Source organism: Phyllobates terribilis, unplaced genomic scaffold (genome assembly GCF_046119375.1).
Source record: "Phyllobates terribilis strain yellow unplaced genomic scaffold, ASM4611937v1 Scaffold_2__4_contigs__length_985480577, whole genome shotgun sequence".
NCBI lineage: Eukaryota > Metazoa > Chordata > Amphibia > Anura > Dendrobatidae > Phyllobates > Phyllobates terribilis.
The window spans coordinates 823800274-823828247 of NW_027362762.1; the positions used below are offsets into that span (position 1 = coordinate 823800274).

General features: G+C 46.6%; 1 protein-coding gene and 1 long non-coding RNA gene across 3 annotated transcripts in view; one reads left to right on the forward strand and one right to left on the reverse strand.

Annotated features, from left to right (window-relative positions):
* WDR81 (WD repeat domain 81) overlaps positions 1–1163 on the reverse strand; it is a 74439-nt gene extending 73276 nt beyond the window's left edge. For both annotated transcript variants that reach the window (XR_012297849.1, XM_073667694.1), the window contains exon 1: positions 810–1163. The gene's annotated coding sequence lies outside the window, so the exon portion shown is untranslated. The remainder of the gene's footprint in view (positions 1–809) is intronic.
* Positions 1128–27974, forward strand: part of LOC141231464 (uncharacterized) — a 43889-nt gene continuing 17042 nt past the window's right edge. Inside the window, exon 1 of the long non-coding RNA XR_012297856.1 lies at positions 1128–1228. This is a non-coding gene — a long non-coding RNA (uncharacterized lncRNA). The remainder of the gene's footprint in view (positions 1229–27974) is intronic.

The window sequence follows — 27974 nt, forward strand, 5'->3', positions numbered from 1 at the left end:
ATGAGATTTCTGAAACCTTAAACTTTGTTGGTACTGTAAAACGCAGCTGAAAGTTTGCATGAAAAACGCATCAACAAAATTCTGAAAAAATGCCTAGTGTGAACACAGCCTTACAGCCATGCACACGAGCCCTGATAAAAAGAATTTCTATGGCTAAAGACCCTTTGTACATAGACTGTGAAGAACAGTTAAGGAACCATTCCAATCATTTTATAGGTTTACACAAGTGTCCCGTTATAGGGATAGTAAAAGGGATCTCATGTCTGAGAAGGATCAGGTCACTAACAGAGCCTGACGCTTCCCATTAACTATAATAGAGTCTTTGGGTTTCTGAAAGGTTTTCCATTATATTCCCAGGGAAAAAAATTGCACGTGCTACGCATTTTTTTCCAGTGAAGATGACGAAACCTGCAACTGTGGCTAAACCCGGCCGACGCAGAAGAACTTCACTCCGTAAGATCCAGATACAATCCAGATCACATAAACGATAAACATCAGCAGGGTAAAAAATACCAAAAATAATTCAATGGCATAAAATATGACATTCATACATATATATTATATATCATGGGGTTAAAAAGGCTGAAGTGCTGCAATAATACATCATGCATCACATACAAGGCAGGATTACTAATATATACACACACACACACACTTTATGAGATCAGGTGATATATATATATATATATATATATATTAGAGAGCTGCTGATGTGCTGCATTATACATAGAGCAGATTCTATATGAAGACATAGTACACAGCACACATTACATAGGCATATAGATAAACGACAATGATGTGCTGCTCACCTGCTCCTGACACACACGCTGCAGCCGATCACTGCAGTCACTGCAGTCTCTGCAGCCTGTATATGAGCTCCTAAATGCAGAAGCACATTACAGGGCACTGGGCACACGATGCGGTTGTACGGTGCACAGTTGCGGATGCCCTTGCTCGGTGTCATGCACTGACAGCTCCAGCACTGCTGCCCAGGACCGGGAGCAGGACGTGCTCGGCTTTCTCCGCTGCCCGCTATTCCCGCACTATCCTCCCTGTACCGCCCGCGTCTGCGCTGCCAAACTGGGTCAGGTGAGATCAGGGAAGTCTGGGCTCAGCCATGTTGGATCAGCTGACACCGGTCATGTGACCCAGAGCGTCACCACAAGCAGGGCAGCGACACGTGGTTGTGTGTGGCGGCTGCTGCGGAGGAACAACACGTGATCAGGCGGTAGGGAGAAGTGTCAGGCTGCAGGGACTGAGCTCACGGCGGAGAGGGGTCTGTACTGCTCTGTGATTGCTGTGATGTCTTCTATACTGGATTACAGCGCTAATGGGATAGTCTGAAGTTCTGCACATGCACAATACCTCCAGATTTGGAGGGGCTGGACTGCCCCTTTAAAAAGTGTCATTTTCTCCACTTATATCATACCTCCCAACTTTTGAAGACAAGAATGAGGGATAGATCATGCAGGGCGCGTAGTGGTTGGCCACACCCCAATCCACCCCCATTTACCTTTTCTTTCTCCCCTGGCAGGACAAGTTGTCAGAGGGGCGCTGGTAATGAGGGGCGTTCAGCAGACGCCCAAGGCTGCAGGTTGTAGACCCAAATCCTGGACTGTCTGCTGTATTGGCACAGTTGGGACTAGAGATGAGCGTATGGATTCCCGAGTCTCTGGTCCAGGTCAGTGGTACCTGGTGGCTGGACAGGAGGCAGTGCATCTCTAATGTTCCGGCGTCCCCGGCGGCTTTTGATCACCCATGACCAGAGCAACTTCATCTGTGCGTCCTGCTCATATCTAGTTGGGACCTGTGGATTATTTTTTGTTCCTTCATTCACAGTCAGAGCCGTCAGAACTTTCTCTTCTTTATGTAGCTTCACTATACGACATCTTGCTTTTTTTGTGTCTGTAAGGCCGTGTTCACACGTCCCAATCCTGGTATGCATGGCACCCCTTATCCCCCAATCCTGGTATGCATGGCCCCCTCATCCCCAATCCTGGTATGCATGGCCCCCTCATCCCCAATCCTGGTGTACATGGCCTCCTCATCCCCAATCCTGGTATGCATGGCACCCCTAATCCCCAATCCTGGTATGCATGGCCACCTCATCCCCAATCCTGGTATGCATGGCACGCCTCATCCCCAATCCTGGTATGCATGGCCACCTCATCCCCAATCCTGGTATGCATGGCACTCCTCATCCCCAATCCTGGTATGCATGGCACTCCTTATCCCCAATCCTGGTATGCATAGCACCCCTCATTCCCTATCCTGGTATGCATGACACTCCTCATCCCCAATCCTGGTATGCATAGCACCCCTCATTCCCTATCCTGGTATGCATGGTCCCCTCATCACCCAATCCTGGTATGTATGGCACCTTCATCCCCAATCCTGGTATGCATGGCACCCCTCATCCCAAATCCTGGTATGCATGGCCCCCTCATCCCCAATTCTGATATGCATGGCCCCCCTATTCTGGTATACATGGCCCCCCATCACTGCACACATGAAAAAAATAAACACTTCTACTCACCTGCCTCCCCTTTCCCTAAGCACAGTGCCCGGGAAGCTGCACATGGTGCGCGCAGGAGCAGGGGAGCTGGAGGATACCGGGACCGCGGCGGCGAGGGGAACGGCGTCTCTGCCCAGCAGGAGGCAGAGACGCCGACGCTACAGTACCCCCCCCCCCCTTTACGCCCCCTCTTCTTTAGGCCCGCAACAAATTTTTCAAGAAGACGAGGGGCATGAATGTTCTCCCTGGGCTCCCAAGATCTCTCCTCAGGACCAAACCCCTTCCAATCCGCAAGAAAGAAAGTCCTCTTACCCTCTTGATGGCCAAAATGTTCTCTACCACAAAGACGTCCTCAGCTGAGACTGGAGTTGGAGCGGTACCTGGATCGTCAGAGAAAGAATTAAGGACAACATGTTTGAGGAGAGACACATGAAAGGAGTTGGGAATCCTTAAGGAGGCCGGGAGTTTCATCTTGTAAGCCACTGGATTTATTTATATAGTTCAGAATCTCGAACGGACCGATGAACCGCGGACCCAACTTATATGATGGTATCTTGAGACGGACATATTTGGAGGAAAGCCAGACCTTGTCTCCCGGACGGAATTGAGGTGGATCCAGACGTCTCTTATCAGCATGTTTCTTCATCCGCTCGGAGGACAGAAGAAGCACAGATCTAGTGTTCTCCCAAATCGCTGAAAATTCACTGACAAGAGATTCCGCAGCAGGATTGTCCACTGAAGCGGAGACGGGAAACATAATCTGGGGGTGTTGACCGTAGACCACAAAAAACGGACACTTAGTAGAGGACTCACTCACATGGTTGTTATAGGAAAATTCGGCCCAGGACAGGAGCTCAACCCAATCGCTATGGTGAGCGTTGACAAAGTGCCGAAGAAAGCTGGTAAGGATCTGATTGATACGTTCCACTTGACCATTGGACTGAGGATGATAGGCAGAAGAGAAATCCAAAGAGACATCCAGCAGCTTGCACGTGGCTCTCCAAAAGCGAGAAGGGAACTGAACTCCTCGGTCCGAGACAATGTGGAGGGGTAAGCCGTGGAGACAGAAGATGTGACGGATAAAGTCCTTAGCCAGCACAGGTGCAGATGGAAGACCAGGCAGAGAAATGAAGTGAGCCATCTTGGAGATGCGGTCGGCGACCACCTAAATGAAGATCCGTGATGAAATCCATTGCAATATGTTGCCACGGAGCGGAAGGCACGGGAAGAGGAAGGAGACGACCCGCTGGAAGGTGCCTAGGTATCTTGTTACGGGCACAAGAGGAACAAGCCGGGACAAAATCCGCAACATCCTTGCGCAGGGTGAGCCACAAATAGTGCCGGGCAATGAGCAGAAGTGTCTTCCTCTGGCCGGCATGGCCATCCAGTTTGGATGAATGGCCCCAGAGTAAGACCTTCTTCTGATCCTGAGCCGCTACAAAGGTCTTACGAGGAGGAAGATGAGACAGGTCAAACGGAGCAACAGTCATTATTCTGGAGGGATCAGTGATGTGTAGAGGCTCCTCCTCCAGGTTTGGAAGACAGAAAAGAGCAGGATAGAGCACCGGCTTTAATGGTCTTGTCTGACGAGCGTTAAAGGAGATTGAAGCAGAATCGAGCAAAGAACAAAGACCATCTGGCCTGACGCGGGTTTGGTCTCTGGGCGGTCTGCAAATACGCAAGGTTTTTATGGTCAGTGTAGATGACCACCGGGTGCTGAGCCCCCTCAAGCAAGTAGCGCCACTCCTCCAGCGCTAATTTGATGGCCAGCAGTTCTCGATCTACTATAGAGTAATTACGCTCGGCTGGAAAGAAGAGTTTGGAGAAGAAGCCGCAGGTCACCATTCGCCCAGACGAGGATTTCTGGGTGAGCAATGCTCCGGCTCCGGAGGAAGAAGCATCAACCTCCAGGAAGAACTGTTTATTGCCATCCGGACGGTGTAGCACAGGAGCGGAGGAGAAGGCTTGTTTAAGAGAGATAAAGGCATTCTCTGCCTCGCGAGACCACTCCCAGGGATTTGCTCCCTTACAGGTAAGAGCAGAGATGGGAGCTGTCCGGGAGGAAAAATGAGGAATGAGGAGGTGATAATAGTTAGCGAATCCCAGAAACCGCTGAATAGCCTTCAACCCCTCAGGTCGAGACCACTTTACGACGGCAGACACCTTCTCAGGATCCATCCACAGTCCGGTCTCCGAGATGATATACCCCAGAAATGGCAGGGAGGTCTGCTCAAAGAGGCATTTCTCGTACTTAGCATACAGGCGATTCTTCCGGAGCCTCAGCAGTACCTGTCGAACATCCCTCCGGTGAGAGGGCAGATCAGGGGAGAACACCAAGATATCGTCCAGTTACACCACCACGCAGGAATACAGGAGACCTCGAAAGATATCGTTTACCAACTCCTGGAAGACAGCTGGAGCATTACAGAGACCGAAGGGCATCACGCGGTACTCGTAGTGACCATCCCGGGTGTTGAATGCTGTCTTCCACTTGTCTCCCTGGCGGATCCGGACCAGATTGTACACCCCACGCAGGTCGAGCTTAGTGAAGACCTTTGCGCCCTTTAGGCGGTCAAACAGCTCCGAGATGAGAGGCAGGGGGTACTTATTCTTGATGATAATGTGGTTTAGGCCCCTATAGTCTATACAAGGACGAAGAGAGCCATCCTTCTTCTTGACGAAGAAGAATCCTGCTCCAGCCGGAGAGGTGGATTTCTGGATAAATCCCCTAGCAAGATTTTCTTCAATATATTCAGACATGGCATGGGTCTCAGCCAGCAACAAGGGGTAGATTCGCCCGCGAGGAGGTGAAGCACCAGGTATTAGGTCGATGGAGCAATCATACGGCCTATGAGGTGGTAGTGTCTCTGCCTCCTTTTTATCAAAAACGTCTGCATAGGACCAGTAGGGTGCTGACAGGCCAGGTAGGTTAGCTGGAGTAGACGGGGGTCGAGCAGGACGAACTGGAACCAGACAGGTCTTATGGCATTCCTGACCCCAACGGAGCACCTCTCCCGAGCTCCAATTCAGGACGGGCTCATGTCTCTGTAACCAAGGCAGGCCAAGCAAGATGGGATGAGAGAGACCGGATAGTACTTAAAAGGAGATCTTCTCCGAGTGCAGCATTCCCACCTGAAGAGGTACCGGCTCAGTGACCAACAAGATGGCTTCAGGGAGAAGCTTTCCATCCACAGAGGAAACTGCTAAAGCGTCCGCCAGACGTATGGTAGTAATCTGAAAACGCTCCACAACGGCCTGTTGGATGAGATTCCCAGCGGCTCCGGAATCCAGATGTACAGTCTCGAAGAAGCGGGTCTCACCACTGGTAACGGAAACGGACAGAGTTAAGGGCGGAGAGGAAGAACTCCTGCCTAGGACGAACTCTCCGAGCGGTCCTAGACACTGGAGTTTCCCGGTCTCAATATTGCCACAATAGAAGCAACTCCCCTCGACACGACGGGTCTGCTGGCGAGACTTGACCATCTTGACTTGGTCAATTTGCATCGGCTCTGGAGAAGACACCCGGGGGAGTGCAGGTTGCGAGACTAGACTTTGGAAGACGGGTTTTCTCTCACGGGTCATCTCCTTAGCGCGTTCCAGGAAACAAATGTCAATCTGGGTAGCTAATGACACCAGGTCGTCCAGGGAGGGAGGTATGTCACGACCAGCTATCTCATCCTTGATCCGTCCGGAAAGGCCCACCCAAAAGGTGGACACCAGGGCCTCATTGTTCCAGGCAATTTCAGATGCGAGGGTTCGGAAACGTACGGCATACTGTCCCACAGTGAGACTCCCTTGGCGGAGCTTGAGAAGGAGGTTGTAGAAGATTTTCTTCCGGGCTCATCTAACACCTTCCGGAAGGCCTCGAGGAAAGCCTGAAGATCGGACACCAGAGGATCCCCTCTCTCCCACAGAGGGTTAAGCCATGCCAACGCCTCTCTGGTGAGGTGAGACATGATGAACGCCACCTTGGCCCTGTCGGAGGTGAACTGGTGTGCCAGGAGTTCAAAGTGCAGCATGCACTGATTTATGATGCCCTGACATAGGACGGGGTCACCACCAAAACGTGGAGGCGCAGAGAGCCGGGGTCCAAAGCCGGGTGCCACAGCCACTGGGTTGAGGTACCGCCGGAGCGGGTGCCGCTCGGTTAGAGGGGGACACAGTCGGGGTGGATAGCGCGTCCAGGCGGGAGTTGATTGTCCGCAGATAGGCCAGGATAATATCATGTTGGGATCTCTGGCGAGACACCTCTTGGTACAGGTCAGAGATCGAAGGAGCCTGGGAGCCACCAGGTTCCATGGCCTGTGCAAATTGTTACGGATCCGGGTGGTGGAACCTCTGTGCTGGAATGCAAGGAGGTACCAGAGGGGCGTAACTAAGTGCCTACTCAGACTGACCCTGGTCGCACGGCGGCTTAGTCGACTCCGTGAACCAAGGAGGGACCGGGCAGGTGGACCGGGTGCCACTCTGGGACCGACCTTGTGTGAGAGCAGGCGACTCCCACGGGTCAGCTGGCTGAAGCTGACAGGTACAGCGGGAGAGCACGGCAGGTAGGCTGACAGGTGATCCGGGTTGGCAAGCAGGCGGGCACGGCAGGTAGCCAGACGGGTGATCTGGGTTGGCAAGCAGGCGTGCACTGCCGGTAGTCAGACTGGCGGACACAGCTGATAGACAGGCTGGCGGGCACGTCTAACAGACAGGCTGGCAGGCACTGGAACCTGACAGCTGAGGAGAGCGTTAGCACACAAACAACAACCTTGCACAGGCACCTCCATTGGCCGGTGACTCTTTAGGACGGCGCGCGCGGCCCCTTTAAAAGGGAGGGAGCACGCACGCGTGCCCTAAGCACAGTGCCCGGGAAGCTGCGTGCAACAGCAGGAGCGGGGTAGCTGGAGGACACCGGACGGGGACCGCGGCGGTGAGGGGAACGGCGTCTCTGCCTGGCAGTAGGCAGAGACACCAACGCTACACTCACCTCAGCATATGAGCAGCGCATGACATTACTGCCATGCACCCTCAGACCCTGATGTGAGCTGCAAGGATATTCACTCCTCTCCACGCTGGGACTATGGGAGTGGAGAGGAGTGAATAGTCATTCTCCTTAATAGCGTGCACTATCAGCACGACCGCAGCTCCTGCTGCTGCTCAGCGATCCTCTGTGCCCGCGGTGGAGCAGCGGGCACAGGTTATAGCCGGCAGCTACTGCTACCACGTGTGCCCGCTGCTAAAAAAAAATGAATATTCACTCTTCTCCATGCTCATGGGCGTGGAGAAGAGTGAATATTCATTCTCTATAATAGCGGGCACAGAGGATCGCTGAGCCGCTGCAGGAGCTGACGGCTGAGATTGACAGTGTGCACTATTAAGTAGTATAAATATACACCCTCTCCACTCCCATGAGCATGGAGAAGAGTGAATATTCATTATCTTTAGCAGCAGGCACACGTGGTAGCTGTAGCTGCCGGCTATAACCTGTGCCCGCTGCTCCACCGCCAGAATGTATAGAAGCCGGGAGAGCAGCTGAGCCGTGACGGGACGCAGGACTGAGCCCTCAAAGCGGGACAGTTCCACCGAAAACGGGACAGTCCCGCCGAAAACGGGATGGTTGGGAGCTATGCTTATATAGTGCCATTAAATCCATAGCACTTTACAGACATTATGGACTCTGTCCCCATTGGGGCTCACAATATAGATTCCCTATCAGTATGTCTTTGTAGTGTGGGAGGAAACCGGAGAACCCGGAGGAAACCTACACAAACACGGGGAGAACATACAAACTCCTTGCAGATGTTGTCCTTGGTGGGATGTGAACCCAGGACCTCACTATTGTACCGCAACAATGCTAACCACTGAGCGGCACCATTGTTACATCAGGTACACATGTAACTGCTGTACAACGGACAGGACAGATACAGAGACACGCTCTTTCAGATATGACACTTGTCATATTAATCAGTTTTGTGTCGCTGTATAGCAGCATTTTTCTGCTCCTGATGTCAGATCAGACAGGAGTCAGGAGCTGTGGAATCTCTTAGTTCCCCATTTGTGCTGCCATCCACTAATATTCAATAAATTCATAAAACTTTTGACCAATATATGGGATATACAATATGTTCATTCCTGACCTAACAAGCTCAGGGAATTCAGGATACATCTGATTATGTGGGTTGTGTGTTCATTCCTCTATAACATATATGTCAAACTTCGGCCCACAGGGTGATTATATTTGGCCCGCGACACCAGAACCAGCACCCCTGTGTGGGGCCATTATTCTGTATGGAGGGCTATGTGGGGCCCATTATACTGTATGGAGCACTATGTGGGGCCCATAATACTGTATGGAGGACTATGTGGGGCCCATAATACTGTATGGAGGACTATGTGGGGCCCATAATACTGTATGGAGGACTATGTGGGGCCCATAATACTGTATGGAGGACTATTTGGGGCCCATAATACTGTATGGAGGACTATGTGGGGCCCATAATACTGTATGGAGGACTATGTGGGGCCTATAATACTGTATGGAGGACTATGTGGGGCCCATAATACTGTATGGAGGACTATGTGGGGCCCATAATACTGTATGGAGGACTATGTGGGGCCCATTATTCTGTATGGAGGACAATGTGGGGCCCATTATTCTGTATGGAGGACTATGTGGGGGCATTATTCTGTATGGAGGACTATGTGGGCCCATTATACTGTATGGAGGACTATGTGGGGCCCATTATACTGTATATTATACTGTATGGAGGACTATGTGGGGCCCATTATACTGTATGGAGGACTATGTGGGGCCCATTATACTGTATGGAGGACTATGTGGGGCCCATTATACTGTATGGAGGACTATGTGGGGCCCATTATACTGTATGGAGGACATGTGGGGCCCATTATACTGTATGGAGGACTATGTGGGGCCCATTATTTTGTATGGGATCCATTATACTGTATACTGGTTGGCCCGTGACTTTTTCCAAGTTTTTCATTTTGGCCCTCTGCGTGTTTGAGTTTGACATCCCTGCTCTATAACCTGCACATTCTCCACTTATATTAGTGGCACCTCTCCAGCGCTGCAATAAAACACTACTCCAGTGTTTTTGTTTTTTTTAATTCATGTATTTTGTTCATCCCTTCTAGTACATCCTTGCATTGTGTAACTATGAAGGAATTTGTGTGAGGAATTCTCAATGTGATGCCACAAAGACTGCCAGCGTGTGAAATACTTATTGACAGAAGTCTGATTGTTCCACTTCATTTCGGACATGTGAAGACCATGTGGCCGCACATTAATTTAGGAACGTAAAGAAATCAACTTTACTCAATTATTTAAATAAGCTGCCAAATGCCCCAGGACCGTCCTGAGAGGGCCCAGCTGTTATTACTAAACCTCACTGTGGTCAGCAGGGACACTAAACTCCAGTTGGCCCCAGGGCAACGTCTGGACCTAGACCTCTGCCTCCCCACACCAGTTAGTGGCTTGGAGGCCATAGTACCTCAGTTACGATCTATAGACTGTCATGGCCAAATGTTTTGAGATGGACACATATTTTGGTCTTCACAAAGTTTGCTGCTTCAGTGTTTTTATAGCTTTTACTCAGATGATTAATGAAGTACAATTATAAGTATTTGATAACTTTTTATACTTTTATTGACAAATATATCGAGTTTATACAAAGACTCAACATTTTATATGTTTTATATATATAACCAAGAAGGAAAAGTCACGGAACTATAAAAATCACAGGATGGATAGACATGTTAATGATATGCAAATGATGAAAAAATGGAAACAAAATGTTAGAAACATTTAGTCACTATCAAGTATGAACACCACGTGCAGAAATCCCTTCACTTACACGCTTTGGCTGCTATCAATGAAGTTATTAATGGTTTTCTGAGGAATGTTCTGCCACACTATATGCATTTGAGCAAATCATCAAGATCCGCTGCTGGCAGTTCCCTTTGTAATTGCCAACTTATGATGTCCCAAATGTGCTCGAGGTGAGACAAGTCTGGAGACGCTGCAGGCCATGGTAGCATGTTTAGGTCATGCAGGCAGCTCACAGTAGCAAGAGCCAGGGCTGTGGAGTCGTTGGTAGAAAATGGATCGACTCCAACTCCTAAAATATATAATGAATTTGGTACAGTAGCACAATGCAGGATATGCTGTAGTTTTTTTTATAATAATTTTGGAAAGTTATAAAATGTCCTATAAATGTCTGTCCTGTTCCTGATCTAAGGATCTCAGCTTTTAGTGGAGATGAATCTGTGCTGCACTTTATGTACATGCTCAGTAGTGAGGCCGTGCTGTGGAGTCAGGGAAATTGAGGAGTCTGAGTCGGTGGTTTGGCTTACCGACTCCTCAGCCCTGGCAAAAGCAATATGTGGCCTGGCATTGTCATGTTGAAAAAACGGCTCCTGGGACCATTTCACGTTCGTTCATGAAGGCCTCTTTATGGCATTCCTCATGTGGTCTCCAGATAAATCTCCGGCTATCATTAAAGACAAGACAGAAGTGTGACTTTGCTGAAGAGGATAGACCATCAATCCAGCCTCCATTGCCATCTTGCTTTGATCCATGATAGCCTTTGAGAGAGGTGGCATTAGGTCTATGGTACACCTGTAGCTGGACATCTAGCTCGTAGCCCACTGTTATGCAAACTCCTTCTAATGGTTTGTGTAGACACTGTTTGAGATGTTAAGCTTATGTAAGTAGTGAAAGACCGTGCCCAAGTGAAAAAATAGAACAAAATTTATTCTGCCATATAAAAGGTAACAATGTTTTGACCTATCCAAAAGGTCTTTATCAAGTACAAACATAGAGCAACATGGCGTGCTTAAATAGCGCAGTTCACAAACATACACCAATCACTACATAACTCTGCCCACCAAAGTAATTATACAAATACATGCAAAAACAATCACATTATTAACCCCCTAAAAGCCCATGACGTACTAATACGTACCTGCACCCTGGGACTTAAGAGCCAGGTACGGAATAGTACTTCATGGCGATCGTGCCCGCACACAGGCTGTGCGGGCGCGATCGCCGCCGGATGTCAGCTGACACCCGGTGCTATGTGCAGGGAGCGGCACATTAACCCCCTCAATGCTGCGATCGAAGTCGATCGCAGCATTGCTTTGGCAAGGGGAAGTGATTGTGATACTCAACTCTCCTGCCGGCGTCCAACGCTGTCTGCCGTGGCTTCCTGGATGTTGCCATGACGACCCGATGTCGTCATGACAACATCCGGGTCACCAGACAGCAGGAAGATACTTTGGTCATGCGCAGTGCATGACCAAAGTATCTTCTACATCTGCAGCGCTGACAGCCTGTATAGCACAATAAATAAAAAACTAAGCAAAAAACAATGCTTTATCATCATACCGCCAAACAAAAAATGGAATAACAAGCAATCAAAAAGATGAATATAAATAAAAATGGTACCGCTGAAAACCTCATCTTGTCCCGCAAAAAATAAGCCGCCATGCAGCTCCATCAGCCAAAAAATAAAAATATATATAGCTCTCAGAATAAAGCCATGCAAAAAATATTTTTTTCTATAAAATAGCTTTTATTGTGTAAAAGTGCCAAAACATAGAAAAACTGACACGAAGAATAAAGCTACCTTATCAATTTTACCACACACGGAACAGAATAAAAAATAAAAAAATTTAAAATTCCTGAATTGTTGGTTTTTGTTTATTCTGCCTTCGAAAAATCGTAATAGAACGATTAAAAAATGTCACATGCCTGAAAATGGCGCCAATAAAAACGTCAACTCATCCCGCAAAAAACAAGCCGTCACATGACTTTGTCGGCCAAAATATGGAAAAATTATAGCTCTCAAAATATGGTGATGCAAAAACTAGATTTTACAAAAAAATGCGCTTTTAGTGTGTGACAGCTGTCATAAAAACCCGATATGAATCTGGTATCGCTGTAATCGCACCGACCCGAAGAATTAAGTCGTCTAATCACTTATACCGCACGAGGAACGGCGTAAAAAATAAACTCTAGGGTTAGGGTTGGGGTTAGGGTTAGGGTTGGGCTAGGGTTAGGGTTGGGGTTAGTGTTAGGGTTGGGCTAGGATTGGGGTTGGGCTAGAGTTGGGGTTAGGATTAGGGTTGGGCTAGGGTTAGGTTTGGGCTAGGGTTGGGGTTGGGCTAGGGTTAGGGTTGGGGTTGGGCTAGGGTTAGGTTTGGGCTAGGGTTAGGGTTGGGATTTTTTTCAAAAGAAAAAAAAAAGATGACGATATGGCGATTAGTGTTGAGCGCAAGTGCTCGCTACGTGAGTTTGCATCGGGTGCTCGGGTATGCACTGAGTATCGCGAGTGCTCGAGTCTCCGCCCTATATGATTCGTGGCCAAAAAAACCTCGTGGGGATTGCCTGCCATGCACGAGCGATCCCCGCATGTTTTTTTTGGGTGTTTAATAACCGTGAAACATGCAGGCGGGGACTCGAGCACTTGCGCTCAAGAATAATGACAACTTATTCAATATGATGACCTAATGTTATCAAATTCTGTGTCGTACCTCTGGGTTCAAAATGTTCACTATACCCCTTGCTAAAATCCTTGAGGGGTCTAGTTTCCAAAATGATGTCACTTGTGGGGGGTTTCCACTGTTTAGGCACATCAGGGGCTCCCCAAATGCAACATTGCGTCTTCTAATTATTCAAGCAAATTTTACATTCAAAATGTCAAATGGCGCTCCTTCCCTTCCGAACCCTGCCGTGCGCCCAAACAGTAGTTTCTCCCCACATATGGGGTATCTGCATGCTCAGGGTAAATTGCACTACAAATTTTGGGGTCCAATTTTTCCTGTTACCCCTGCGAAAATTAAAAAAATTGGGTCCAAAGTAACATTTTTGTGAAAAAAGTTAAATGTTAATTTTTTTCTTCCACATTCCAAAAATTCCTGTGAAGCATCTGAAGGGTTAATAAAGTTCTTGAATGTGGTTTTGAGCACCTTGAGGGGTGCAGGTTTTAGCATGGTGTCACTTTTGGGTATTTTCTGTCATAAAGACCCCTCAAAGTGACTTCAAATGTGATGTGGTCCCTAAAAAAATGGTTTTGTAAATTTTGTTGGAAAAATGAGAAATCGCTGGTCAACTTTTAACCCTTATAGCTCCCTAATAAAAAAAAAAATTTGGTTCCAAAATTGTGCTGATGTAAAGTAGACATGTGGGAAATGTTATTTATTAACTATTTTGTGTGACATATCTCTCTGATTTAAGGGCATGAAAATTCACATTTTGAAAATTTAGAAATTTTCAAAATTTTTGCCAAATTTCCACTTTTTTCACAAATAAATGCAAGTGATATCGAAGAAATTTTAACACAATCATGAAGTACAATATGTCACGAAAAAACAATCTCATAATCAGGGGGATCCGTTGAAGCGTTCCAGAGTAATTACCTCATAAAGTGACAGTGGTCAGAATTGTAAAAATTGGCCTGGTCATTACCGTGCAAACCACGCTCGGGGGTAAAGGGGGTAAAGGGGTTAAAGAAAAAGACTCAAGTCCAATATAGAAATAAGCACATACCTTACAATCAATGCAATATAAACCAGTCACCACATGTGGTAATGTACACAACATCATGAGCATGAAGACTACGGCGGCAATCATCAAATGAGAAGCAACAGTATAACCAAGGCAATTACCACCCAATAGAAGAACAACCCACCCACATGGGCGGTGCTCTTGCATAGACATCGTCCAATCACAGGGTTGATGTCCGCTACTCGGCGATGACCGAAGCTCACCGCGCATGTCTGTGGAGCTGACCAAACCTGGTCAAAGCTACTCGTTGTCATGAGAACTCCAGTCACATGATCGCAAGGTGCGTCATGGTCATCATTCATGCAAAAAACCCTTTTAATCAAGTACAGAAATGGAGGATGGGGACCAAGAAGGGGAAGGGACACAGGGGAGACAGATAAATTGACAGCTAAATGCATCATGCAGTAAAATTATATCAGCAAAACAAATAATCATAGGCAACTAAGGGCATTGTATTCTTTATTGAGACCTCTGGGCTGGAGACACTCCAGTTCATGGATCCATTTTAGTTCCTTCCTTTGTAATAACTTAAACCTATCCCCACCCCTCCTCTGTACAGGTATACCATCAATGGCCCTAAACCTCAATTGATTCACCAAATGTTTGTTCTCCAAAAAATGTTTTAGAGACGGCAAATCCAAGAGACCAGTCCTGATGGTACTCTTGTGTTTGCTTATATGGGCCCGAATCTCCATAGTCATCTCCCCAACGTAAACCAATCCACAAGGGCAAGAGATCATGTAAATCATATCACTCCAAGAACAAGTGTTCTTCTCCCTGAGGTGATATCGCTTCCCCGAACGCAGATGAAAAAACATCACCCTTAATCATATTGCTGCAATAAGCACAACCCAAACTAGGAAAATTGCCTGATTTTGAGGTGCTAAAGGTTGTTTGTGTCAGGGTCCTCAAAGGTCAAAAATCTGATTTCACAAGCCTATCTGTTAAATCTCTACCACCACGCCTATACGATAACAAAGGTCGGGGTTTAAAATCAGCAATAGAGGGGTGTCCCCTGTGTATCAGGGGCTAATGTTTATTCATTATGCCTTGTCTACTAACAGGGCAGAAAGTGTAGACAAAAGGGATCCTTTTAGGTGTCTGTGAGGGACATATACTGTTGGCAAGATCCTCTGGTTTCAGTTCTAGTGTCCTCCTCCTATGTCTATGGACCACAGGAGTAGGATAACCGCTATATCTAAATTTAGCACATATATCCTCAAGTCTGTTACCAACCCTCTGGCCACTTGAAACTATCCGTCTGACTCTAATTAGTTGGTTCCGAGGGAGCAATTCGATAATTTACGATGGTGATTGCTATCTCAGTGTAGAAGACTGTTTCTATCTGTGTGTTTCACAAAAAGATCAGTGCTTAATTTACCACAATATTTATAAACCAAGGTATCAAAAAATTGAAATTCAGTCATTGAGCTAGTCAGAGTAAACTGAAGCTCTGGAAACACATTCAGTTCATTCTGAAAGGCAAAAAGTTCATCATTAATGCCATCCCATAAAAAAAATGTCATCGATATAACGCCACCAGCAATGAACAAGGCGGCAAAAAACTGCTGTACACGTATCTGTCTTCAAATATCGCCACGTAGATGTTGGCATACTTGGGGGACACATTGGACACCATGGCGGTACCCCGGCGATGCAGGATATCACATTAGGGGGAGGTGTTCTTGCTCTTTAAGTTATGGAATTTACATGATCTCTTGCCTTTGTGCATTGGTTTACGTGAGGAGATAACTATGGAGAAACACAAGAATACCATCAGGCTTGGTCTCTTTAATTTGCCGGTTCCAAAACATTTTTGGAGAACAGACATTCGGTGAATCAATTGAGGTTTAGGGTCATTGATGGTATACCTGTATAGAGGAGGGGTGAGCATAGGTTTAAGTTACTAAAAAGGAAGGAATTAAAATGGATCCGTGAACTAGAGTCTCCAGCCCAGGGGTCTCAATAAAGAATACAATATCCGTAGTTTCCTCATTACTTCAGTGGGCAGAGCTATTTAGTGATTAGTGTATGTTTGTGAACCACACTATTTAAGCACGTCATGTTGCTCTATGTTTGTACTTGATAAAGATCTTTTTGATAGGTCGAAACGTTGTTACCTTTTATATAACAGAATAAATTTTGTTTTATTTTTTCACCTGGTACTGGGACGCTGTCTTTCACTACTTACTGTAGTATCTTCATGTGGGTTCCTTTCAACTTTGTGTCCGTTGATAGGGTGCAGCTGGTTAATTTCTTCATTCCTGTGATGTTAAGCTTTTGTGACTCCTAATTTCACTTACAGTATAGATCACTATTGTGCACTATTGTGATGTGGGAAACATCACATCGGTACTAATCCTAAGGATTATGGTATATGATGGTGTAATGTATGGTAGCTGGACCCCTTTAGTCTTCATTCCAGGTACACTAACAGCTTGATGTTACATTGATTTGGTCGTGGAATCAGTGGTATAGCCATTTCTTTAAAATGTCTCAGGAGCCATTTTTCAACATGACTACACCAGGCAGCATGTTGCACATGCTATTGCGAGCAGCCTGCTTGGCCTAAATATGCTACCATGGCCTGCAACTTCTCCGAATTTGTCTTTTCTATTGAGCACATCTAGGACGTCATTAGACAGCAATTGCAAAAGGAGCTTCCAAAAACAGATCTTGATGATTTCTGTGCTCAAGTGCATTCAGCGTAGCAGAACATTCCTCAGACAATCATTATTAACCTCACTGATATCATGCCAAGGTATGTAAGCGTGGGGATTTATGTGTGTGCCGCTCATACTCGATAATGAATAAACTGATATTTTGAAAAATGTTTACTTTTTTTAATCATTTTGCATATCATTAACATGTCTATCCATCCTGTGATTTCCATAATTCCATGACTTTTCCTGCTTCCACATGCATGCACACTCACTCTACCTTTCTGGTAAAGTAAGAAAACCACCACAATGGTCATTGAAATACATTTTCTGAATATCAACTAATAAAACTCAGACATTACTTTTGAATTGCGGTTCAGCAGAAAAATAAGAAAACCTCCCCAAAAAAAAACTAGTGAAATTGGCCTGAACAAAAATGATGGTACTCTTCAAAAAGTTTGAAAATTGACCATAGGGACATAGTTAAACTAAGGTGTGTCCTGTAATTGGCATTTTGTATGTCTGCAAACTTGTAATCAGTCAGTCTGCCTATTTAATGGGTGAAAAGTAGTGATGAGTGAGCACTAAAATGCTCGGGTACTCGTTGCTCGGGTCGAGCAAATTGGAATACTCGGGTGCTCGACCCGAGCAACGAGCCCAATGTAAGTCTATGGGAAACTCAAGCATTTTTCAGGCGGCTCCCCCCGGCGGTCTGCAGAGGGCCTAAAAATTGCCCAAATCGATGGGAACAGTGCTCAAATGACATGGGAACAGCATGGGGAAGACCCCTGGAAGCATCTCTGACTCCCAGATCACTGCTGTCAGCAACGTGGTCAGAGTATTACACGACTTTTACGGACTCACAATAAAACATACAAAAACGAAACCAAAATGGATTTTCCTGGGAAATATGTTAAGGAATATCCTTTCCAGGGTAATGACTTGTATATAAGGCAAAATAAATAACCAAAAACAAAAATACTCCTCCACAACTTGGGCTATGTTCACACGTAGCGTTTTTGATGCGTTTTTGCACTTTTGAATTGCTTTCAACCAAGACAAATGCATTCACCAGGAAATGTCATTTTAACATTTTACAACCTTATCTGGCCATGTGGTGTGTGACACATCATCAGACACATGCATACAGCACTGAAAAGACATGGGAACAGCATGGGGAAGACCTCTGGAAGCATCTCTGACTCCCAGGTCACTGCCTAAAAGTGTGCCCATCATAAGTGATCCTTGGCGCATGCGAAGATGCCTCCCTCCATGCACCTGTTGTTGCAGACTTGCAACAATCACGGTTCATGTCCTTGTCCCACCGCAGCGTTCAGTTGTCCCTGCCCCATTCCTTGGAATGCAAGCTCAAGTATGCAGGCAGCCACCCACCAACCCACAGGCTGCAATACTATACTACCAAATTTTTGACACCTGCTTGCACTTGAAATGTGGCGTTTTAGGCTCGTGGAGGCGGAAGCTTTTCACAACCTCATGCCGGCGGCGACCGAGTGTCCATACTCGGTCTCCAGCCGCCACTATATTTCCCGGTATCGCCTCCACCTTCCACAAGCACATGTCCCACAACATTACCTGTGCCCTCCCCAGTGCACTTACTGGGAAGGACCGCCTAACCACAAACACGTGGACAGGTGAATGTGGCCAGGGACGGTACGGAGCCAATCCACAACTTTTTTTGCTAAGAGTTGTATTTAGCTTGGTGAAAGGACTGGCATAGAGGGAAACCGTATCTACTCTGCGTGTCATTTCTCCCAGGAAGTCCTGTAATTGAGCTTGTTGCAGAAGCAATGGCAGCCCGTCCAACATCAACTCGCACTTGTCGGTGGTGCTTTGACACAAACACATCTTTCTTTGCGCATTTAATTTCTTGAATACGGAGTTGGACAATGGCCTGATCTGTAATGCGTTTTGAGAAATAACATGCATAAGCATGGCCGATCCACATTTAAAAAGGAGCCATAGAGTGTCCAGGAACCTTCCCCCACACTTTTCTTAGCCAGGGCTGTTTTTCAGCAGGGTTGTACGGGCCCACCAGAGAATCGGAGACTTCTCCGGCGGGCCCGGGCTTCTCCTTCAGGAGAGTTCATACTGCCGAGGTGAGGCCATGATGATGATAGAGGTGTTACTTGGAATGCAAGTGCAAGTATGCAGCCAGCCACCCACCCACCCACATGCCGCAACACTAAACTGCCAGATTTCTGGGCAGCTCTTTGCACTTGAAATATGGCCTTTTGAGCTCGTGAAGGCGGAAGCTTTTCACAACCTCATGCCGGCGGCGGCCGGGTGTCCATACTCGGTCCCCAGCCGCCACTATATTTCCCAGTATTGCCTCCGCCTTCCACAAGCACGGGTCCCACAACATTACCTGTGCCCTCCCCAGTGCACTTACTGGGAAGGACCACCTAACCACAAACACGTGGACAGGTGAATATTGCCAGGGACGGTACAGAGCCAGTCCACAACTTTTTTGGCTGAGAGTTGTATTTAGCTCAGTGAAAGTACTGGCATAGAGGGAAACCGTATTTACCCTGCGTGTCATTTCTCCCAGGAAGTCCTCTAAAGCTACTTGCACTTGAAATGTGGCCTGAACATTACTGCTGGTACTTTTCTGTGGGAATTTGCTTGCCTCCTACCAGCCTGGAATATTTCCAGCAAACTATGGTACGACGCCATGGTATTAGCACTACCCCCAGTACCAGTAGCGAAGCCATCCCCAATTTCCTTCTCAGGAATTTTATTTGGTAGACTGAGTGGCTGCCCAAATACATTTTCTCACAAAGGAGTTGAAGATAGAGTAGCAGTAGGTGCAAGTTTATCCAGCCTGTTAGATATTCAAGGGTGAACGGCAGCACATTGGATCAGTGGTTAGCACTGAAGCCTTGCAGCGCTTGGAACCTGGGTTCAAATCCCAGCAAGGACAACATCTGCAAGGACTTTGTATGTTCTCCCCGTGTTTGCGTGTGTTTCCTCCTCAGTAAAAAGGCAGCCATAGAGTATCCAGGAACCTTCCCACACACTTTTCTTAGCCAGGACTGCTTCTCAGCAGGGTTGGACGGTCCCACCAGAGAATTCTCTGGTGTGCCTTGGCTTCTACCTCAGGAGAGTTCATGATAGCGCTAACTTTGCAGCTGCTATGGGGCTCTTGAGCGGGTGAGAAAGGTTAGCCCTCAGAATCAAATCCTCTGGTGGGCACAATGTTTTTCAATCTGAAACTGCTTCTCAGTGGGAGTTGTATTTCACCATAGCCATATTCTTTAGCTCGGTGAAAGGGCTGGCATAGAGGGAAACCGTATCTACCCCGGCTGTCATTTCTCCGTCACCAGGTTCCGCCCATTGTCACACACGACCATGCCTGGCTGTATGTTCAGCGGTGAGAGCCACAGATCAGGCTGCTGTGTTACAGCTTTCAACAACTCTGCAGCGCTGGGTGGTTTGTCAATTAAGCATTAAGCATGTTATCTTCAGCACAGCCTGTTGCCGCTTGGCCAAGGCTGTGCTTCAGTGCTGTCAGCTTGTGACTGATGTGATCATTTCGGAGATGGAGGAGGAGGTGCAAGAGCTGAACAATGTGATTAAATTGAGGTTAAATTGGTGACGCTGTTTTTTATACTAAAGAAAGATCCTATTGTTTTGGGGTTTTTTACGTTATTTTTTAAGACAAATGCATTCACCGGGAAATGTCATTTTAACATTTTACAACCTTATCTGGCAATGTGGTCTGTGACACATCATCAGACACATCCTTTTTTATTAATGACGGAGGGACTCTGAAAGTCATAAAGCCTATTTTTACAGGGACATCAGACGGCCCTTACTATTCTTAAAAGGCCAGTAGTCTTCCGTAGCTATTGTTAGAGAGCCATCAGCCGGCTATGCTTTGTTGTTCCCATTATTAACAAGTGGGTCTCCTATACTGTTATTGCGTATCCAGTGACTGCAAGGGCTGCCAAAAATTTGGACGCAACCCAATACCCCTTTGAAGAGACCTAGAGGAGGGTCTGAGTAAAAAAAATGTTCCCAATATAAAGGAGCGGGTCTCCTATAGTGGTAATGCCCATGCTGTGACTGCAAGGGCTGCCAAAATTTGGGAAAAACCCCACTAAGAATTTAAAGACACATAGAGCAGGGCCACAGTAACAAGGTATGACATGTTCCCATTAGAAAGGAGAGGGTCTGCTATACAGTTATAGGGTATGCAGTGAGTCCAACGGCTGACCAATTTTAGGAAAAACCCCACTAAGAATTTAAAGACACATGGAGCGGGGCCACAGTAACAAGGTGCGACATGTTCCCATTAGAAAGGAGAGGGTCTGCTATACAGTTATAATGTATGCAGTGAGTCCAACGGCTGACCAATTTTAGGAAAAACCCCACTAGGAATTTAAAGACACATAGAGCAGGGCCACAGTAACGACAAATTCCCATTAGAAAGGAGAGAGTCTGCTATACAGTTATAGGGTATGCAGTGAGTCCAACGGCTGACCAATTTTAGGGAAAACCCCACTAAGAATTTAAAGACACACAGAGCAGGGCCACAGTAACGACAAATTCCCATTAGAAAGGAGAGAGTCTCCCATAGTGTTGGCCTATGCAGTGAATGCAAGGGCTGCCAAAAATTTGGAGGCTCTTCAATGCCCCTTGTAAGAGACGTGGAGGAGGGCCTCATAAAAAAATGTTCCCATTAGAAAGGAGCAGGCCTCCTATACTTGTAATGCCCATTCACTAAGTGTATTGGCTGACAAACATTTACTCCTGGGGGGTATACATGAACATACTGAATAAAAATTTTTTTTCACGGGCATCATAAACACCCTTTAAAAAAAATTATGTGGCTGTTACATCACGGACCATGGTCACCCTGGTGATGTGGTGGAGGATGAGAAGAAGGAGGAGGACAAGAGAAAATAGACAAAATCAGGAAGCGTATACCCATGTGTGGGTGTTAAAAGGTGCATGGGAATACACCTCCCAAGAAAAGACACTGGATTTGAGTTTATGTTACGCTGCTATCATTCGGTGGTGTTGAGAAGTCTGGCCCAATCCAGCCCTTGTTCATTTTTATAAGAGTCAGCCTGTCAGCATTTTCAGTTGACAGGCGGATGCGCTTATCAGTTATAATTCCACCAGCGGCACTAAAAACCCGCTCTGATAAAACGCTGGCGGCAGGGCAGGCCAGGACCTCCAAGGCATAGAGAGCTAGTTCATTCCACGTATCCTGCTTGGATACCCAATAATTATAAGGCACAGAGGAATCACGGAGGACATTGGTACGGTCGGCAAGGTACTCCCTCAGCATCTTCCCAAACTTTGCACTCCTTGTGAGAGTACCCCGCGCCTCAGGGCCTGTGCGATGGGAGGGGCTGAGAAAACTCTCCCAGAACTTTGACAGTGTTCCCCTGCCTCTGCTGGATTGAAGTTATGTTTCTCTCGCCTGTACTCCTTGGTTGTCCAACGAAGTGTGCCCTCTGCCGCCAGCGTTTTCAGATGGGAATTTTTTTAATAGTTCCGCAACAAGGGCCTTCTGGTACTGCCCCATTTTTGTAGACCTGTCCGCCTGAGGAATAAGAGATATAAAGTTCTCCTTATAGCGTGGGTCTAGAAGTGTCACCAACCAGTAATGACTGTCACCCAAAATTTTGAGAACGCGATGGTCATGGGAAAGGCAGCGTAACATAAACTCAGCCATTATATAAACCAGAGAGACCATAGGTATTTTCAAGACCCCAAGATAACATAATTAAAACACCATATGTTGACTAAAAGAGATACAGTCATATGAAAAAGTTTGGGCACCCCTATTAATCTTAAGCTTAATGTTTTATAAAAATTGGTGTTTTTGCAACAGCTATTTCAGTTTGATATATGTAATAACTGTTGGACACAGTAATGTTTCTGCCTTGAAATGAGGTTTATTGTACTAACAGAAAATGTGCAATCTGCATTCAAACAAAATTTGAAAGGTGCATAAGTATGGGCACCCTTATCATTTTCTTGTTTTAAATACTCCTACCTACTTTTTAGTGACTTACTAAAGCACTTTTTTTGGTTTTGTAACCTCATGGAGCTTTGAACTTTATAGCCAGGTGTATGCAATCATGAGAAAAGCTACTTAAAGTGGCCACTTGCAAGTTGTTCTCCTGTTTGAATCTCCTCTGAAGAGTGGCATCATGTGCTCCTCAAAACAACTGTCAAATGATCTGAAAACAAAGATTATTCAACATAGTTGTTCAGGGGAAGCATACAAAAAGCTGTCTCAGAGATTTAACCTGTCAGTTTCCACTGTGAGGAACATAGTAAGGAAATGGAAGAACACAGGGACAGTTCTTGTTAAGGCCAGAAGTGGCAGGCCAAGAAAAACATCAGAAAGGCAGAGAAGAAGAATGGTGAGATCAGTCAAGGACAATCCTCAGACCACCTCCAGAGAGCTGCAGCATCAACTTGCTGCAGATGGTGTCACTGTGCATCGGTCAACTATACAAGGCACTTTGCACAAGGAGAAGCTGTATGGGAGAGTGATGCGACAGAAGCCGTTTCTGCAAGCACGCCACAAACAGAGTTGGCCGAGGTATGCAAAAGCACATTTGGAGAAGCCAATTTCTTTTTGGAAGAAGGTCCTGTGGACTGATGAAATCAAGATTGAGTTATTTGGTCATACAAAAAGGCGTTATGCATGGTGGCAAAAAAACACAGCATTCCAAGAAAAACACTTGCTACCCACAGTAAAATTTGGTGGAGGTTCCATCATGCTTTGGGGCTGTGTGGTCAATGCTGGCACTGGTAATCTTGTTAAAGTTGAGGGACGCATGGATTCCACTCAGTATCAGCAGATTCTTGACAATAGTGTTCAAGAATCAGTGATAAATATGAAGTTACAAAGTGGATGGATCTTTCAGCAAGACAATGATCCAAAACACCGCTCCAAATCTACTCAGGCATTCATGCAGAGGAACAACTACAATGTTCTGGAATGGCCATCCCAGTCCCCAGACCTGAATATCATTGAACATCTGTGGGATCATTTGAAGAGGGCTGTCCATGCTCGGCGACCATCAAACTTAACTGAACTGGAATTGTTTTGTAAAGAGGAATGGTCAAAAATACCTTCATCCAGGATCCAGGAACTCATTAAAAGCTACAGGAAGCGACTAGAGGCTGTTATTTTTGCAAAAGGAGGATCTACTAACTATTAATGTCACTTTTCTGGTGAGGTGCCCATACTTATGCACCTGTCAAATTTTGTTTGAATGCAGATTGCACATTTTCTGTTAGTACAATGAACCTCATTTCAAGGCAGAAACATTACTGTATCCAACAGTTATTACATATATCAAACTGAAATAGCTGTTGCAAAAACACCAATTTTTATAGAACATTAAGCTTAAGATTAATAGGGGTGCCCAAACTTTTTCATATGACTGTAAATGCTTTATTTATGTATTTTTTAAGAAATAACACATAGGTATAAATAACATGTGTGAAAAGACATAACATGGGCATCTGAGGCAGCAGGGGGTAGATAGAGACACAGCTGGTAACAAATTCACATTGAACCTGTAATAGGTCACATAGTCCAACCCATATAATCCATTAATCACAGACAATGTGTGCAGAAAAAGTTAAATAACATAGATCAAGTGACCTAAAACAAGTCACAGTATAAACAACCAACAGAGGTTTTTTCAGCAACACATAAAAAGTACAAGCATCACATGGAAAGGTTTAAGTAAGACATACTTAGTGAAAGTAAACAAGTGACCAGCAGTGCCAGGGGAGGCCCAGACATGTGTTTCCGTACTTCCTCACCACACCCCCTGAGCTCGCCTCGCCTCAGAGCCGCCACCAGGTTCCGGCCATTGTCACACACGACCATGCCTGGCTGTAGGTTCAGCGGTATGAGCCACAGATCTGCCTGCTCTTTCAGAGCTCTTTCAGAGCTGTCCACAACTCTTCAGCATTGTGCGGTTTTTCAGCTAAGCATATTAGCTTCAGCACAGCCTGTTGCCTCTTGGTCGAGGCAGTGCTGCAGTGCTTCCAGCTTGTGACTGATGTGGTCATTTCGGAGATGGAGGCTGAGGAGGATGAGGTGCAGGAGCTGTAGACCGTGGGGGCAACCCTGATTGACCTAGGGCCTGCAATCCTTGGCGTCGGGAGGACGTGTTCCGTCCCAAGGTCCGACTGGGTCCCGGCTTCCACTATGTTAACCCAGTGTGCCGTCAGTGAGATGTGCCGTCCCTGCCCACAAGCACTTGTCCATGTGTCCGTGGTTAGGTGGACTTTACCGGTAACTGCGTTGTTGAGAGCACGGCTAATGTTTTGGGACACGTGCTTGTGTAATGCGGGGACGGCACACCGGGAGAAATAGTGGCGGCTGGGGACCGAGTACTGAGGGACGGCCGCCGCCATCAGGTTGCGGAATGCTTCCGTCTCCACGAGCCTAAAAGGCAACATTTCGAGCGCAAGCAGTCGTCAAATGTGAGAATTTAGTAGTGTGGCCTGTGGGGCTTTGGCTGCATATTTGAAATGGTGAAAAGGAAATTCTGAAAATTTTTTTAAGTTTTGTCTTTAGCTCTGTAAATACTGTTTCAGCTGGACAGGCTTATGACTTCTGCAGCTGATCATTTGCTGCAGGGGTACCGAACATGTCACCACTGTGGCCAGTGATTGCCTGCAGCAGTCGTATATCCTCCTGACCTGAATAGGATAGTGGTGGTTTACCCGACCAGCATTAGAAGAGGAATTAGGAAAATTGGCAAAGTTTGTATACATAATTTTTGGGTTTTGGAGCATCCTGGGTGATTTTTTTTTTTTTAATCTAAGGTAGTCAACCCCTTTACAGTTTCCATAGATTTGAGCTAACTATTGGTTGCACAACAACACCTTATACCTACATGCCAATATTAAATCATAAATGTGCATATTTATTTAATTAGGGTCAGGAGAACAAGCGTCTGACACAGGGGCGGACACAGACTGTAGTTGGCCGCTGTGCAAGAAATTTTTGGGGGCCCCCCCTGCCCTTCATAAGGCAACAAAGTTATGTAAACATAACCCCCCCATATGCATCTCTCACCCCCCTGTGCATCTCTCACCCCCCCGTGCATCTCTCATCCGCCCTGTGCATCTCTCATCCCCCCATGTGCAGCTCACCCCCCGTGCATCTCTCATCCCCCCATGTGCAGCTCACCCCCTGTGCATCTCTCATCCCCCCCCCGTGCATCTCTCATCCCCCCCGTGCATCTCTCATCCCCCCTGTGCATCTCTCATCCCCCCATGTGCATGTCTCATCCTCCCCATGTGCAGCTCACACCCCCCGTGCATCTCTCATCCCCCCCGTGCATCTCTCACCCCCCCGTGCATCTCTCATCCCCCCCGTGCATCTCTCATCCCCCCCGTGCATCTCTCACCCCCCCATGTGCAGCTCACCCCCTGTGCATCTCTCATCCCCCCCGTGCATCTCTCATCCCCCCCGTGCATCTCTCATCCCCCCATGTGCAGCTCACCCCCTGTGCATCTCTCATCCCCCCCGTGCATCTCTCACCCCCCCGTGCATCTCTCATCCCCCCCCCATGCATCTCTCATCCCCCCCATGTGCATCTCTCATCCCCCCCATGTGCATCTCTCATCCCCCCCATGTGCATCTCTCATCCCCCCCATTTGCATCTCTCATCCCCCCATGTGCATCTCTCATCCCCCCATGTGCATCTCTCATCCCCCTGTGCATCTCTCATCCCCCCCATGTGCATCTCTCATCCCCCCCATGTGCATCTCTCATCCCCCCCATGTGCATCTCTCATCCCCCCCCATGTGCATCTCTCATCCCCCCCATGTGCATCTCACCCACCCGTGCATCTCTCATCCCCCTGTGCATCTCTCATCCCCCCCTGTGCATCTCTGATTCCCCCCAATCCTAGTTAATGAATTGTATTTAAAAAAAATAAAACTTGTTATACTTACCCCCATGCGATCCCTGCAGAATCCTGGCGCTCGTCCACGTCGCTGCCACCAGGTTCTCCTGACGTTCGGCCATGTGACGGCGCCACATGCATAGCCAGCAGCTTTTGTTTTGGCCAAAAGATTTTTAAAGCCGCCACCACGATAAGGTAGACTCTTCTGGCCGGGCCCTACTCTAACCTATTAAAATTTTCTTAAAATATCCAATACTCTTTTTAGATATATTTTTATTTAGTTTTCTTTAAGGGAATGTGTCATATAAATTTTTTTTTAAAATGACCAATAATACCACATACAGGGAATACCGCCACACCATGACCAGACCACATATTACCACAACATAGTGACCGAATAATGCCACACAGAAGGGAGAAAACTGCTACACCATGACCAGACTGTTAGAACCTTGCTCTTAGGTTTTTTTTCCTTTGCTGGTCACATGACCTTGTTAGCCTATTTAATCCTGCTCTGCCCTTCTGGCTTTGCTGGACTTCATTGTATATCTACTTTCTAGCTAGCCTGTGCTCTGTGTCTTGCTCTGTTAGTTTGCTTGGTCTACTGACCTCTATGTTCTATATAATTTGTTTGTTCGTCTGTCTGCTACTATTTCTGTTAGGAGGTGTCCCATATTCCTCCCAGTCCTTAGTACTTGTAGGGATTCCTTCCCCACATCTATAGGTCTCCGTACAGACTAGCTTAGGACTTTAGCAGGTCTGATCGCAGGATCAGGTCCCCTGTTACATCGTAGGGATTAAGCTGAGTTCTATCGTAGGGACAGATCTCCTCTCTTTCCTTAGCTCTGGTAGCAGAACATAACACAGACCACATATTACCACCACATTACTAATATTACCACCACATTACTAATATTACCATAAGTGTCATTATACAAGGGAGCTCTATACATGGTATGTATAATGTAAGTGTCCAGGTAATCTAATGATCACCAGTGACATTATACACAGGAGCTCTGTATATAGTGTACAGGTAATACAGTGATCACCAGTGACATTATACACAGGAGCACTGTATATAGTGTCAGTGTACAGGTAATACAGTGATCACCAGTGACATTATACACAGGAGCTCTGTATATAGTGTACAGGTAATACAGTGATCACCAGTGACATTATACACAGGAGCCCGGTACATAGTATATAGTGTAAGTGTACATGTAATACACTGACTCACCAGTGACATTTCTAGTTTGAGTCCTTCAGCTACGCTTTTCTCCTTCATCCAGCACAGACCG